The sequence below is a fragment of the Pseudophryne corroboree genome, chromosome 9, assembly GCF_028390025.1.
Source record: "Pseudophryne corroboree isolate aPseCor3 chromosome 9, aPseCor3.hap2, whole genome shotgun sequence".
In the NCBI taxonomy this organism is placed as follows: Eukaryota; Metazoa; Chordata; class Amphibia; order Anura; family Myobatrachidae; genus Pseudophryne; species Pseudophryne corroboree.
The window spans coordinates 408,228,007-408,245,578 of NC_086452.1; positions in this window are offsets into that span (position 1 = coordinate 408,228,007).

Sequence of the window (17,572 nt, forward strand, 5' to 3'; positions counted from 1 at the left end):
GGCTCATAAATATATACAGTGCCCAACTGTATATATGCAAACTTTTGCCAAAGAGGTCTCTAATTGCTGCCCAGGGCGCCCCCCCTTCCCCCCCCTGCGCCCTGCACCCTTACAGTGACTGGAGTATGTGGGTGTAATGTGGGAGCAATGGCGCACAGCTGCAGTGCTGTGCGCTACCTCAGTGAAGACTGGAGTCTTCTGCCACCGATTTCGAAGTCTTCTTGCTTCTTTCACCCGGCTTCTGTCTTCCGGCTCTGCGAGGGGGACGGCGGCGCGGCTCCGAGATCGGACGACAAAGGGTGAGATCCTGTGTACGATTCCTCTGTTGCTAATGGTGTCCAGTAGCCTAAGAAGCAGGACCTATCTGCAGAGAGTAGGGCTGCTTCTCTCCCCTCAGTCCCACGATGCAGGGAGTCTGTTGCCAGCAGAGCTCCCTGAAAATTAAAAAGCACAATACTTTCTTATAGCAAGCTCAGGAGAGCTCACTAAACAGCATCCAGCTCGTCCGGGCACAGATTCAAACTGAGGTCTGGAGGAGGGACATAGAGGGAGGAGCCAGAGCACACCAGAATCTAAATTCTTTCTTAAAGTGCCCATGTCTCCTGCGGAGCCCGTCTATTCCCCATGGTCCTTACGGAGTCCCCAGCATCCACTAGGACGTTAGAGAAAAAGGAATTCTGCTTCTCATAGCTCCGGCGTGGCCCAGACGGCACTGGTTCTCAGACCTGCAAGGCCTATCGTCAGAGCTTTGACGGCGTGGCTCTTGAAGCTTCCGTCTTAAGGGCTAAAGGGTTTTCTGAGGCGGTCATTCAAACTATGTTGCAGGCCCGGAAACCGGCTTCAGCTCGGATTTACTATAGGGTCTGGCATTCTTACTTTGTTTGGTGCGCATCTAACGATTATGACGCTTCCAAATTTAGTATAGCCAAGTTGTTGGCATCTCTTCAGCAGGGCCTGGACTTAGGCCTGCGTCTGGCCTCCCTCAAGGTTCAAATATCTGCCTTGTCTGTGTGGTTTCAGAGAAAAATTGCGACCTTACCTGATGTGCATACCTTTACTCAGGGTGTGTTGCGTATCCAACCTCCCTATGTCCCGCTTGTGGCTCCTTGGGACTTGTCGGTGGTTTTGGAGGCGTTACAAGAGTCTCCGTTTGAACCTCTTGGTTCAGCTGATCTTAAGTGGCTTTCCCTTAAGGTAGTGTTTCTGCTGGCTATTGCCTCAGCTAGAAGAGTGTCGGATTTGGGTGCCTTGTCCTGTAGTTCCCCATATCTGATATTTCACCGTGACCGGGCGGTTCTTAGGACTCGTCCCGGATACTTACCTAAGGTTGTTTCTTCGTTCCACCTTAACCAGAAGATTGTGGTTCCGGCACTTGTTTCTCCTGATCTGTCTTCCAAAGAGAGGTCTTTGGATGTGGTACGGGCTCTCCGTATCTATGTGAAGAGAACTGCTTCTATTAGGAAATCTGATTCTCTCTTTGGGGGTAATTCCAAGTTGATCGCAGCAGGATTTTTGATAGCAATTGGGCAAAACCATGTGCACTGCAGGGGAGGCAGATATAACATGTGCAGAGAGAGTTAGATTTGGGTGTGGTGTGTTCAATCTGCAATCTAATTTGCAGTGTAAAAATAAAGCAGCCAGTATTTACCCTGCACAGAAATAAAATAACCCACCCAAGTCTAACTCTTTCGCACATGTTATATCTGCCTCCCCTGCAGTGCACATGGTTTTGCCCAATTGCTATCAAAAATCCTGCTGCGATCAACTTGGAATTACCCCCTTTGTGCTGTTTGGATTTCACAAACGGGGCTGGCCTGCTCACAAGCAAACTTTGGCCAGATGGATTAGAATGGTGATTGCACATGCTTATGTGAGGGCTGGCTTCTCAGCTCATGCTCACATTACGGCCCATACTACTCGGTCTGTGGGACCTTCTTGGGCGGCCCGCCGTGGTGCGACCGTTGAACAATTGTGCAAGGCGGCTACGTGGTCATCTGTGAATACGTTCATAAGGTTTTATGCCTTCGATACTGCCGCTTCCCAGGATGCTTCCTTTGGACGCAGGGTTCTTGTGCCCGCTACTGTGCGTCCCCTCCCATAAGGAACTGCTGTAGGACATCCCCTATGTCTATCCTTGTGGAGCCCAGTGTACCCCGCAGCAGAAAATGAGTTTTATGGTAAGAACTTACCTTTGTTAAAACTCTTTCTGCGAGGTACACTGGGCTCCACAAGGCGCCCACTCTGACGCACTTAGCTTCTTTTGGTTGGTATGGCATTAGCCGCTGACACTTCTCCTGTCGTGAGAGTGTGGTGTATGTGGCTACTAACTGTTGTCGTCTCTTTTCCTGCTACTGCATCGGGCTGGTTAATTAAAAACTAAGCTCCTGTGCAGGGAGGCGGGGTTATAGAGGAGGCGGCGCTATGCATTCTGGGAACAGTCAAAGCTTTTCAGCCTGTTGGTGCCTCGGATCAAGATCCTACTCTACACCCCTATGTCTATCCTTGTGGAGCCCAGTGTACCTCGCAGAAAGAGTTTTAACAAAGGTAAGTTCTTACCATAAAACTCGTTATATTGATATAATGGACATAAAAAACCTTGGTAAAGGCTACATCAGTGCTTAATGAAAAATCCCTCAGCCATAATACATGATGCCCGATTTACCTCAGGTTCTAGGGTAAAACTTTGATCTAATCATTCAGGGTTTTCTCCATACTATGGGCATACCTCCCAACTTTGATCTCAGCGGTGGAGGGACGGCAACGTGCGCCGAAGGCACGCGCCCGTTTTTAGGGGGCGTGACCTAATGACAAGGGGGCGTGGCTTCACGTCAAGTGTCGCGTTCGCAGGCCACACCCCCATTTTCGTCATTATGGGGGCATGAACAGCGCTGTAAAAGCTGCTGGTCATGCCCCCTGTCCCTCTCTGCCGTTAATAGACGCTGTGCGCATGCGCACAGCATCTATTCACCGCTGCTCTCCACAGAGCAGCGAGTCAGGGGCGGATCCAGAAGAAAATGATAGGGGGGCACCATGGAAGGGGAAGTACATTTGCGTGCGGCTTCGGTGCATGTGAGGTGGTGCTTCTAATACAATGCCCATAGTTGTAGCGCTCATTATGCAATGTCCACTGTACTGGTAGTGCCCCTTATATAGACCCCATAGTAGTGGTGCCCCTTATGCAATGCCCGTATTGCCCCCAGTAGTAATGTTGCCTGTAGTAATGCCCGCAGTCATTTAGCGAGTGTGGCCAATTAAAATGAGACGTGATACACAGACATATGCCCCCAATAGTGCAGTGCCAAATCCACAAATGCCCCCACAGTGCCAGATCCAAAAATGCCCCCACGGTGCCAGATCCAAAAATGCCCCCAGATCCAAAAATGCCCCCACCGTGCCAGATCCAAAAATGCCCCTACAGTGCCAGATCCAAAAATGCCCCTACAGTGCCAGATCCAAAAATGCCCCTACAGTGCCAGATCCAAAAATGCCCCTACAGTGCCAGATCCAAAAATGCCCCCACAGTGTCAGGTATACAAATGCCCCCACAGTGCCAGGTAAACAATTGCCCTCACAGTGCCAGGTAAACAATTGCCCCCACAGTGCCAGGTATACAATTGCCCTCACAGTGCCAGGTATACAAATGCCCCCACAGCAGGTATACTATACAAATGCCCCCACAGAGGTTCTGCAGCTGCTTACCGCTGCTGCTGCTTCTCTGCCGGCTCTGAGGGTGTCAGGAGGAGAGCGCGGCTATGTCTGGCGGCGTGTAGGACTACAAACTAGCCGCCAGTTCGTGAGCCAATCAGAGCTCGCGGACCGGCGGCTCCTGATTGGCTGCCGGTCCGCGAGCTCTGATTGGCTCACGAACCGGCGGCTGGTTTGAAGTCCGCAACACGCCGCCAGATAGCCGCGCTCTCCTCCTGACAGCTGAGACACGCTGCCGCCGGACTGAGCGGCAGCGTGTCTCAGTGACACAAGCGGGGGACGGATGGGGCCACAAATGACAGGGGGGGCACGGGCCAGAGTGCCCCCCCCCTGGATCCGCTACTGCAGCGAGTGACAGGGAGGGATCTCCCGACTGCCCCCCCACCCGCGGGACACTGCGACCCGCGGGTGGGACAGCGGGACAGACCGTGAAAAATGGGACTGTCCCGCCAAAATCGGGACAGTTGGGAGGTATGCTATAGGGGTAATTCTGAGTTGATCGCAGCAGCAAGTTTGTTAGCAATTGGGCAAAACCATGTGCACTGCAGGGGGGGCAGATATAACATTTGCAGAGAGAGTTAGCTTTGGGTGGGTTATTTCGTTTCTGTGCAGGGTAAATACTGGCTGCTTTATTTTTACACCTCAATTTAGATTTCAGTTTGAATACACCCCACCCAAATCTAACTCTCTCTGCACATGTTATATCTGTCCCCCCTGCAGTGCACATGGGCCCTCATTCCGAGTTGTTCGCTCGCAAGCTGCTTTTAGCAGCTTTGCACACGCTAAGCCGCCGCCTACTGGGAGTGAATCTTAGCTTATCAAAATTGCGAACGAAAGATTAGCAAAATTGCGAATAGACACTTCTTAGCAGTTTCTGAGTAGATCCACACTTACTCGGCAACTGCGATCAGTTCAGTCAGTTTCGTTCCTGGTTTGACGTCACAAACACTCCCAGCATTCGGCCAGACACTCCTCCGTTTCTCCAGCCACTCCCGCGTTTTTCCCAGAAACGGTAGCGTTTTTTCGCACACACCCATAAAACGGCCAGTTTCCGCCCAGAAACACCCACTTCCTGTCAATCACATTACGATCACCAGAACGATGAAAAAACCTCGTAATGCCGTGAGTAAAATACCTAACTGCATAGCAAATTTACTTGGCGCAGTCGCACTGCGGACATTGCGCATGCGCATTAGCGACTAATCGCTCCGTTGCGAGAAAAATATAACGAGCGAACAATTCGGAATGACCCCCATGGTTTTGGCCAACTGCTAACAAATTTGCTGCTGTGATCAACTCAGAATTAGGCCCTATGGTCACTGTGTTGCTATCAAATATCAATAAATACAATAGTTTGCCTGTTAAGGCAAATCCATATCATCATTCCCTGGAACTACCAATAGCAGGCAAATACTATATCAAGATGTTATCCCGGCGGTAGAAATACCGACAGGGGTGAGTTAAGGGTGTTGTACCCTCTCCCCACCCCCCTAACCCTCCCTATCCGCAGCCTACCCTAACCTCCCCCCTATGTGCCTAACCCTAACCTCCTCCCCCCTCCCCCCCCAATCCCCGTAGCCTAAACCTAACTCTTCCACCCCGTAGCCTAACCCTAACCACCCGGGGCGCATCCTAAATCTAACCTCCCCCAACTCCCCGCGGCTTAGCTCTGCATCTCTCTCATCGATCGGGGTCCCAGTTGTCAGGATTCTGGCGCCGGTATTTTGCTTCCTTTCTGGATGCCTGTGTCAGGATCCCGGCGTCGGTATTCTGGCTGCCGGGTTCCTGTCAGCCAGGGTCCTCACTGCTTCCCACTATATCCGTTTGTGCCTGACAGAGCAGTGCTGCCCGTAGCTAGCAATGCATTGAACCTCAGCCCACAGCTGCCATCAAGTGGAGACCCAAAATTGGATCAAAGGGTCCTCTCATGATAAACCAATTGCTGGTCTTCACTTATTTGAATAGTCCTCAAGTCCCTCTTCTGTGGGTAGATGGGGAGTGTGAGGAAGGAATTTGGACAGAAGGGTCTTGAAAGTCACATTTAGCACCTAGGAGCTTTCTGTTACAGATACATTGCATATTTTCACCTCTGACTGTAACAGGCTCAAATATAGTATATAAAAAAAAACACAATTCAAAGTTGATCGCAGCAGCAATTTTTTTATCAGATGGGCAAAACCATGTGCACTGCAGGGGAGGCCAGATATGACATGTGCAGAGAGAGTTAGATTTGGGAGGGTTATGTTGTTTTTGTGCAGGGTGAATCACTGAATACTGGCTGCTCTATTTTTACACTGCAATTTAGATTTTAGTTTGAACACACCCCACCAAAATCTAACTCTCTGCACGTTATATCTGCACCCCCCCCCTTTCCTGCAGTGCACATGGGGGTCATTCCGAGTTGTTCGCTCGCAAGCTGCTTTTAGCAGCTTTGCACACGCTAAGCCGCCGCCTACTGGGAGTGAATCTTAGCTTATCAAAATTGCGAACGAAAGATTAGCAAAATAGCGAATAGACACCTCTTAGCAGTTTCTGAGTAGCTCCACACTTACTCGGCATCTGCGATCAGTTCAGTGCTTATTCCCATTACACCACACCCTATTGCTCTTTATTCACATTAGACGACACAGTAGTGCCCTTTCTATACGCAACGCCACATAGTAAAGCACCTTATACACATAATGCCACAGAGTAATGCCCCTTACACAAAAGACACATTATTAATGTCCTTATAAACATAATGCGCCTTACACATTATGACAACCTTTATTAATGCCCTTTTACACATAATGTCCCTTACACATATGCCGCACATTATTAATGCCCTTATACACATAATGACACACATAGTGCCCCCTACACATTTGCTGCAAATTATTAGTGCCCCTATACACATAATGACACAAATACAGTAGTACCCTGTTACACACATATGCCACACATTATTAATGCCCTTATACACATAATGACACACATAGTGCCCTTACACATATGCAGCACATTATTAATGCATTTTTACATGACACACATAATGCTCCTTACACATATTCCGAACACTACTGCACAACCAACCCACTCACATGCACACATCACTCACACTGCCACTAACACTGTGACCTCTGCCTCTGCTTGGATACAGATGTGTCCTCATAAATCTTGCCTCAATGCTAACATCGGGCACCTTTTTTCATCAAAATGCATCTTATTTGCATTGCTATGTGGCTAGGATGTACAAGCAGCTTCTGCTGATTAAAATGATATGTAGCATGCCTATATACTGTGTGAGACTGTGGCTATATCTGCATATGAAATCAGTGGCGTGCCGTGAGGTTAGTGGCTGGTGAGGCACTACAGCCATAATGCCCGCCAAATCCTGCCGATGACCCCTACCGCCACCGAGCCAATGCCCGCTACTGCCCCTGAGCTGATGCCCGCTGCCACCGCCAATGGCTTATAAACTTGCCCACAATCAACTGACCCAGTCCTTCGCCACTAATTTGCATCTCAGTCCGATGCCGCCAATGCCCGCTGCCTGCCTGCTCATCATACTTGAGATATATTGTACATTTTTATAGAAATTTTTTTTTGTGTTTGGGAAGGGAGTGGGAGGAGAACATAAATGCAATTCTGTTGTCCAGGGCTTCCATTAACTTAATGGAGAAGGGGCTGAATGGGTTAAAAAATGTAAAAAAAAAATAGTGTGGGGTCCCCGCTCCTAAGTATAACCAGCCTCGGGCTCTTTGAGCCAGTCCTGGTTGTTTAAATACTGGGGAAAAAATTGGACAGGGGTTCCCCGTATTTAGATAACCAGCACCGGGTTTTTAGTCCGGTCCTGGTTCCAAAAATATGGGGGACAAAAGACGTAGGGGTCCCCCGTATTTTTAAAACCAGCACCGGGCTCCACTAGCCAGGGACATAATGCCACAGCCGGGGGACACATTTATGTAGGTCCCTGCGGCCGTGGCATTACCCCCCCAACTAGTCACTCCTGGCCGGGGTTCCCTGGAGGAGTGGTGACCCCTTAGATGAAGGGGTCCCCCCCTCCAAGCACCCAAGGGCCAGGGGTGACGCCCGAGGCTGTCCCCCACATCCGTGGGCGGTGGATGGGAGGCTGATAGCCATAAGAGTGTTAAAAAAAGAATATTTTTTTTCGTGGAACTACAAGGCCCAGCAAGCCTCCCCTGCTTGCTGGTACTTGGAGAACCTCAAGTACCAGCATGCAGGGAAATAATGGGCCCGCTGGTACCTGTAGTTCTACAAAAAAAAAAATACCCAAATAAAAACACAACACACACACCGTGACAGTAAAAATTTATTACATCACACTTACACACTCACACATACTTACCTACATCCCACGCCGGTCACGTCCACTTGTCCAGTAGAATCCAATAGGGCCGATACCTGTAAAAATGAGAGACAGATTACTTACCTACATCCCACACCGGTCACGTCCACTTGTCCAGTAGAATCCAATAGGGCCGATACCTGTAAAAATGAGAGACAGATTACTTACCTACATCCCACGCCTGTCACGTCCACTTGTCCAGTAGAATCCAATAGGGCCGATACCTGTAAAAATGAGAGACAGATTACTTACCTACATCCCACGCCGGTCACGTCCACTTGTCCAGTAGAATCCAATAGGGCCGATACCTGTAAAAATGAGAGACAGATTACTTACCTACATCCCACGCCGGTCACGTCCACTTGTCCAGTAGAATCCAATAGGGCCGATACCTGTAAAAATGAGAGACAGATTACTTACCTACATCCCACGCCGGTCACGTCCACTTGTCCAGTAGACTCCAATAGGGCCGATACCTGTAAAAATGAGAGACAGATTACTTACCTACATCCCACGCCGGTCACGTCCACTTGTCCAGTAGACTCCAATAGGGCCGATACCTGTAAAAATGAGAGACAGATTACTTACCTACATCCCACGCCGGTCACGTCCACTTGTCCAGTAGAATCCAATAGGGCCGATACCTGTAAAAATGAGAGACAGATTACTTACCTACATCCCACGCCGGTCACATCCACTTGTCCAGTAGAATCCAATAGGGCCGATACCTGTAAGAATGAGAGACAGATTACTTACCTACATCCCACGCCGGTCACGTCCACTTGTCCAGTAGAATCCAATAGGGCCGATACCTGTAAAAATGAGAGACAGATTTGTCCAGTAGAATCCAATAGGGTCGATACCTGTAAAAATGAGAGACAGATTACTTACCTATATCCCACGCCGGTCACGTCCACTTGTCCAGTAGAATCCAATAGGGCCGATACCTGTAAAAATGAGAGACAGATTACTTACCTACATCCCACGCCGGTCACGTCCACTTGTCCAGTAGAATCCAATAGGGCCGATACCTGTAAAAATGAGAGACAGATTACTTACCTACATCCCACGCCGGTCACGTCCACTTGTCCAGTAGAATCCAATAGGGCCGATACCTATAAAAATGAGAGACAGATTACTTACCTACATCCCACGCCGGTCACGTCCACTTGTCCAGTAGACTCCAATAGGGCCGATACCTGTAAAAATGAGAGACAGATTACTTACCTACATCCCACGCCGGTCACGTCCACTTGTCCAGTAGAATCCAATAGGGCCGATACCTGTAAAAATGAGAGACAGATTACTTACCTACATCCCACGCCGGTCACGTCCACTTGTCCAGTAGAATCCAATAGGGCCGATACCTGTAAAAATGAGAGACAGATTACTTACCTACATCCCACGCCGGTCATGTCCACTTGTCCAGTAGAATCCAATAGGGCCGATACCTGTAAAAATGAGAGACAGATTACTTACCTACATCCCACGCCGGTCACGTCCACTTGTCCAGTAGAATCCAATAGGGCCGATACCTGTAAAAAATAAGATTTTACTTACCGATAAATCTATTTCTCGTAGTCCGTAGTGGATGCTGGGACTCCGTAAGGACCATGGGGAATAGCGGCTCCGCAGGAGACAGGGCACAAAATAAAAGCTTGAGATATCAGGTGGTGTGCACTGGCTCCTCCCCCCATGACCCTCCCCCAAGCCAGTTAGGACACTGTGCCCGGACGAGCGTACATAATAAGGAAGGATATTGAATCCCGGGTAAGACTCATACCAGCCACACCAATCACACCGTACAACTCGTGATCTGAACCCAGTTAACAGTATGATAAATTTAAAGGAGCCTCTGAAAAGATGGCTCAACAATAATAACCCGAATTTTTTGTAACAATAACTATTAGAGATGAGCGGGTTCGGTTTCTCTGAATCCGAACCCGCCAGAACTTCATGTTTTTTTTCACGGGTCCGAGCGACTCGGATCTTCCCGCCTTGCTCGGTTAACCCGAGCGCGCCCGAACGTCATCATGACGCTGTCGGATTCTCGCGAGGCTCGGATTCTATCGCGAGACTCGGATTCTATATAAGGAGCCGCGCGTCGCCGCCATTTTCACACGTGCATTGAGATTGATAGGGAGAGGACGTGGCTGGCGTCCTCTCCGTTTAGACACTTGATTTACTAATTTTGGGGAGCATTAGGAGTACTCAGTAGTGTACAGTGCAGAGTTTTGCTGATAGTGACCAGTGACCACCACTTTTATTTATAATCCGTTCTCTGCCTGAAAAAAGCGATACACAGCACACAGTGACTCAGTCACATACATACCATATCTGTGTGCACTGCTCAGGCTCAGGCCAGTGTGCTGCATCATCTATATATATTATATATCTGTCTGACTGCTCAGCTCACACAGCTTATAATTGTGGGGGAGACTGGGGAGCACTACTGCAGTGCCAGTTATAGGTTATAGCAGGAGCCAGGAGTACATAATATTATATTAAAATTAAACAGTGCACACTTTTGCTGCAGGAGTGCCACTGCCAGTGTGACTAGTGACCAGTGACCTGACCACCAGTATATAATATTAGTAGTATACTATCTCTTTATCAACCAGTCTATATTAGCAGCAGACACAGTACAGTGCGGTAGTTCACGGCTGTGGCTACCTCTGTGTCGGCACTCGGCAGCCCGTCCATAATTGTATATACCAGTGACCTAACCGTGGTTTTTTTTTCTTTCTTTATACATACATACTAGTTACGAGTATACTATCTCTTTATCAACCAGTCTATATATTAGCAGCAGACACAGTACAGTGCGGTAGTTCACGGCTGTGGCTACCTCTGTGTCGGCACTCGGCAGCCCGTCCATAATTGTATATACCACCTAACCGTGGTTTTTTTTTCTTTCTTTATACATACATACTAGTTACGAGTATACTATCTCTTTATCAACCAGTCTATATATTAGCAGCAGACACAGTACAGTGCGGTAGTTCACGGCTGTGGCTACCTCTGTGTCGGCACTCGGCAGCCCGTCCATAATTGTATATACCACCTAACCGTGGTTTTTTTTTCTTTCTTTATACATACATACTAGTTACGAGTATACTATCTCTTTATCAACCAGTCTATATATTAGCAGCAGACACAGTACAGTGCGGTAGTTCACGGCTGTGGCTACCTCTGTGTCGGCACTCGGCAGCCCGTCTAATTGTATATACCACCTAACCGTGGTTTTTTTTTCTTTCTTTATACATACATACTAGTTACGAGTATACTATCTCTTTATCAACCAGTCTATATATTAGCAGCAGACACAGTACAGTGCGGTAGTTCACGGCTGTGGCTACCTCTGTGTCGGCACTCGGCAGCCCGTCCATAATTGTATACTAGTATCCAATCCATCCATCTCCATTGTTTACCTGAGGTGCCTTTTAGTTGTGCCTATTAAAATATGGAGAACAAAAATGTTGAGGTTCCAAAATTAGGGAAAGATCAAGATCCACTTCCACCTCGTGCTGAAGCTGCTGCCACTAGTCATGGCCGAGACGATGAAATGCCAGCAACGTCGTCTGCCAAGGCCGATGCCCAATGTCATAGTACAGAGCATGTCAAATCCAAAACACCAAATATCAGTAAAAAGCCTCTTTTTTTCTTTGCGTCATGTGCTGTTTGGGGAGGGTTTTTTGGAAGGGACATCCTGCGTGACACTGCAGTGCCACTCCTAGATGGGCCCGGTGTTTGTGTCGGCCACTAGGGTCGCTAATCTTACTCACACAGCTACCTCATTGCGCCTCTTTTTTTCTTTGCGTCATGTGCTGTTTGGGGAGGGTTTTTTGGAAGGGACATCCTGCGTGACACTGCAGTGCCACTCCTAGATGGGCCCGGTGTTTGTGTCGGCCACTAGGGTCGCTTATCTTACTCACACAGCGACCTCGGTGCAAATTTTAGGACTAAAAATAATATTGTGAGGTGTGAGGTATTCAGAATAGACTGAAAATGAGTGTAAATTATGGTTTTTGAGGTTAATAATACTTTGGGATCAAAATGACCCCCAAATTCTATGATTTAAGCTGTTTTTTAGTGTTTTTGGAAAAAAACACCCGAATCCAAAACACACCCGAATCCGACAAAAATAATTCGGTGAGGTTTTGCCAAAACGCGTTCGAACCCAAAACACGGCCGCGGAACCGAACCCAAAACCAAAACACAAAACCCGAAAAATTTCAGGCGCTCATCTCTAATAACTATATACAAGTATTGCAGACAATCCGCACTAGGGATGGGCGCCCAGCATCCACTACGGACTACGAGAAATAGATTTATCGGTAAGTAAAATCTTATTTTCTCTAACGTCCTAAGTGGATGCTGGGACTCCGTAAGGACCATGGGGATTATACCAAAGCTCCCAAACGGGCGGGAGAGTGCGGATGACTCTGCAGCACCGAATGAGAGAACTCCAGGTCCTCCTCAGCCAGGGTATCAAATTTGTAGAATTTAGCAAACGTGTTTGCCCCTGACCAAGTAGCTGCTCGGCAAAGTTGTAAAGCCGAGACCCCTCGGGCAGCCGCCCAAGATGAGCCCACTTTCCTTGTGGAATGGGCTTTTACTGATTTTGGCTGTGGCAATCCTGCCACGGAATGTGCAAGCTGAATTGTACTACAAATCCAACGAGCAATCGTCTGCTTTGAAGCAGGAGCACCCAGCTTGTTGGGTGCATACAGGATAAACAGCGAGTCAGTTTTCCTGACTCCAGCCGTCCTGGAAACATATATTTTCAAGGCCCTGACAACGTCCAGCAACTTAGAGTCCTCTAAGTCCCTAGTAGCCGCAGGTACCACAATAGGTTGGTTCATGTGAAATGCAGAAACCACCTTAGGTAGAAATTGAGGACGAGTCCTCAATTCCGCCCTGTCAGAATGAAAATTTAGGTAAGGGCTTTTACATGATAAAGCCGCCAATTCTGACACACGCCTAGCTGAAGCCAAGGCCAACAGCATCGACACCTTCCACGTGAGATATTTTAAATCTACCGTAGACAATGGTTCAAACCAGTGTGATTTTAGAAATCTCAACACAACATTGAGATCCCAAGGTGCCACTGGAGGCACAAAAGGAGGCTGTATGTGCAGCACCCCTTTCACAAATGTCTGAACTTCAGGTACTGAAGCCAGTTCTTTCTGGAAGAATATCGACAGGGCCGAAATTTGAACCTTAATGGACCCTAATTTTAGGCCCATAGACAGTCCTGTTTGCAGGAAATGCAAGAAACGACCCAGTTGAAATTCCTGTGTAGGGGCCTTCTTGGCCTCACACCACGCAACATATTTACTAGTGATGAGCGAGGTTCGGTTTTACTCGGTTCTCAAAACGGCATCTTATTGGCTATCCAAAACACGTGACATCCGTGAGCCAATAAGATGCCGTTTTGAGAACCGAGTAAAACCGAGTAAAACCGAGTAAAACCGAATCCGCTCATCACTAATATTTACGCCAAATGCGGTGATAATGTTTTGCGGTTACTTCCTTTCTGGCTTTTACCAGAGTAGGGATGACTTCTTCTGGAATGCCCTTGTCCTTCAGGATCCGGCGTTCAACCGCCATGCCGTCAAACGCAGCCGCGGTAAGTCTTGGAACAGACAAGGCCCCTGCAGTAGCAGGTCCTGTCTTAGAGGTAGAGGCCACGGTTCGTCCGTGAGCATCTCTTGAAGTTCCGGGTACCAAGACCTTCTTGGCCAATCCGGAACCACGAGTATAGTTCTTACTCCTCTCCTTCTTATGATTCTCAATACTTTCGGTATGAGGGGCAGAGGAGGGAATACATACACTGACTGGTACACCCACGGCGTTACCAGAGCGTCCACTGCTATTGCCTGAGGGTCCCTTGACCTGGCGCAATATCTGTCCAGTTTTTTGTTTAGACGTGACGCCATCATGTCCACCTTTGGTCTTTCCCAACGGTTTACAATTTGGTGGAAGACTTCTGGGTGAAGTCCCCACTCTCCCGGGTGAAGGTCGTGTCTGCTGAGGAAGTCTGCTTCCCAGTTGTCCACTCCCGGAATGAACACTGCTGACAGTGCTATCACATGATTTTCCGCCCAGCGAAGAATCCTTGCAGTTTCTGCCATTGCCCTCCTGCTTCTCGTGCCGCCCTGTCTGTTTATGTGGGCGACTGACGTGATGTTGTCCGACTGGATCAACACCGCCTGACCCTGAAGCAGAGGTTTTGCTTGAATTAAGGCATTGTAAATGGCCCTTAGTTCTAGAATGTTTATATGAAGAGATGTTTCCATGCTTGACCACAAGCCCTGGAAATTCCTTCCCTGTGTGACTGCTCCCCAGCCTCTCAGGCTGGCATCCGTGGTTACCAGGATCCAATCCTGAATGCCAAATCTGCGGCCCTCTAGTAGATGAGCCCTCTGAAGCCACCACAGGAGAGACACCCTTGTCCTTGGCGACAGGGTTATCCGTTGATGCATCTGAAGATGCGATCCGGACCATTTTCCCAGTAGATCCCACTGAAAAGTTCTTGCATGGAATCTTCCGAATGGAATCGCTTCGTAAGAAGCCACCATTTTTCCCAGGACCCTTGTGCACTGATGCACTGAGACCTGTCCTGGTTTTAGGAGGTTCCTGACTAGCTCGGATAACTCCCTGGCCTTCTCCTCCGGGAGAAACACCTTCTTCTGGACTGTGTCCAGAATCATTCCTAAGAACAGTAGACGTGTCGTTGGAATCAGCTGCGATTTTGGAATATTTAGAATCCATCCGTGCTGACTTAGCACTACCTGAGATAGTGCCATTCCGACTTCTAACTGTTCCTTGGTTCTTGCCCTTATCAGGAGATCGTCCAAGTAAGGGATAATTAAGATGCCTTTTCTTCGTAGAAGAATCATCATTTCGGCCATTACCTTGGTAAAGACCCGAGGCGCCGTGGACAATCCAAACGGCAGCGTCTGAAACTGATAATCACAGTTTTGTACTACAAACCTGAGGTACCCTTGGTGAGAAGGATATATTGGGACGTGGAGATAAGCATCCTTGATGTCCAGCGACACCATATAGTCCCCCTCTTCCAGGTTCGCTATCACCGCTCTGAGTGACTCCATCTTGAATTTGAACCTTTTTATGTAAGTGTTCAAAGATTTTAGATTTAATATTGGTCTCACCGAGCCGTCCGGCTTCGGTACCACAAATAGTGTGGAATAATACCCCTTCCCCTGTTGTAAGAGGGGTACCTTGATTATCACCTGCTGGGAGTACAGCTTGTGAATGGCTTCCAGAACTGCCTCCCTGTCGGAGGGAGACTTTGGTAAAGCAGACTTCAGGAACCGATGAGGAGGAAACGCCTCGAATTCCAGTTTGTACCCCTGTGATACTACCTGTAGAATCCAGGGATCCACTTGCGAGTGAGCCCACTGCGCGTTGAAATTCTTGAGACGGGCCCCCACCGTGTCTGAGTCTGCTTGTAAAGCCCCAGCGTCATGCTGAAGACTTGGCAGAAGCAGGGGAGGGCTTCTGCTCCTGGGAAGCGGCTGCATGGTGCTGCCTTTTTCCTCTTCCTCTGCCCTTGGGCAGAAAAGAGTGACCTTTTGCTCGCTTGTACTTATGGGAACGAAAGGACTGAGTTTGAAAAGACTGTGTCTTTTTCTGTTGATGTGAAGTAACCTGGGGTAAAAAGGTGGATTTTCCAGCCGTTGCCGTGGCCACCAGGTCTGTTAGACCAGCCCCAAATAACTCCTCCCCCTTATACGGCAATACTTCCATGTGTCGTTTGGAATCTGCGTCCCCTGACCACTGTCTGGTCCATAATGCTCTTCTGGCAGAGATGGACATTGCGCTTACTCTTGATGCCAGGGTACAAATATCCCTCTGCGCATCACGCATATATAGCAATGCATCCTTTAAATGTTCTATAGTTAACAGAATATTGTCCCTATCCAGGGTATCAATATTCTCAGTCAGGGAATCCGCCCATGCGACTCCAGCACTGCACATCCAGGCTGATGCGATTGCTGGTCGCAGTATATGTGTGTATATACTTTTCAGGATATTTTCCAGCCTCCTATCAGCTGGTTCTTTGAGGGTGGCCGTATCAGGGGACGGTAACGCTACTTGTTTAGATAAACGTGTGAGCGCCTTATCTACCCTAGGGGGTGTTTCTCACCGTGCCCTAACCTCTGGCTGGAAAGGGTATAGTGCTAATAACTTATTAGAAATTAGCTGTTTTTTATCGGGGGAAACCCACGCTTTATCACACACCTCATTTATTTCCTCAGACTCAGGAAAAACTATTGGCAGTTTTTTTACACCCCACATAATACCCGCCTTTGAGGTATTTGTAGTGTCAGAAAGGTTCAATGCCTCTTTCATTGCCGTGATCATGTAACGTGTGGCCCTACTGGACATTACGTTTGTCTCGTCACCGTCGACACTAGATTCAGTATCTGTATCTGGATCCGTGTCGACCCACTGAGGTAGCGGCCGTTTTAGGGCCCCTGAGGGTGTCTGAGACGCCTGAACAGGCACTAATTGATTTGCCGGCTTTCTCATGTCGTCAACAGTTTTTTGTAAATTGCTGACATTATCACTTAATTGCTTAAACACAATCATCCAGTCAGGTGTCGACTCCCTAGGGGGTGACATCACTAACACAGGCAACTGCTCCGCCTCCACCTCATTTTCCTCCTCATACATGTCGACACACGCGTACCGACACACAGCACCCACACCGGGAATGCTCTGATAGAGGACAGGACCCTACTTAGCCCTTTGGAGAGACAGAGGGAGAGTCTGCCAGCACACACCCAGCGCTATATATATACAGGGATAACCTTATATAAGTGTTAATCCCTTATAGCTGCTGTTAATCTAGTTATTTGCTGCCAAAATGCCCCCCCTTCTCTTTTTTACCCTGAATCAGATGCAGTACTGCAGGGGAGAATCAGGGAGCCGTCCTTCCAGCGGAGCTGTGAGGGAATAATGGCGCCAGTGTGCTGAGGAGATAGGCCCCGCCCCTTCACGACGTCCTTAACTCACGCTTTTTTGTGTAAAATGGCAGGGGAAAAAATACATCCATATAACCCTGGAGCTATATGTGATGTATTCCTTTTGCCAGCTAAGGTATATGTGTGTTATATTGCGTCTCAGGGCGCTCCCCCCCAGCGCCCTGCACCCTCAGTGACCGGAGTGTGAAGTGTGCTGAGAGCAATGGCGCACAGCTGCGGTGCTGTGCGCTACCTTAGTCTTGAAGACAGGATGTCTTCTGCCGCCGCTTTCACCGGACCTTCGTCTCTTCTGGCTCTGTAAGGGGGACGGCGGCGCGGCTCCGGTGACCCATCCAGGCTGAACCTGTGATCGTCCCTCTGGAGCTAACGTCCAGTAGCCTAAGAAGCCCAATCCACTCTGCACTCAGGTGAGTTCGCTTCTTCTCCCCTTAGTCCCACGATGCAGTGAGCCTGTTGCCAGCAGGACTCGCTGAAAATAAAAAAACCTAACTAAACTTTTATT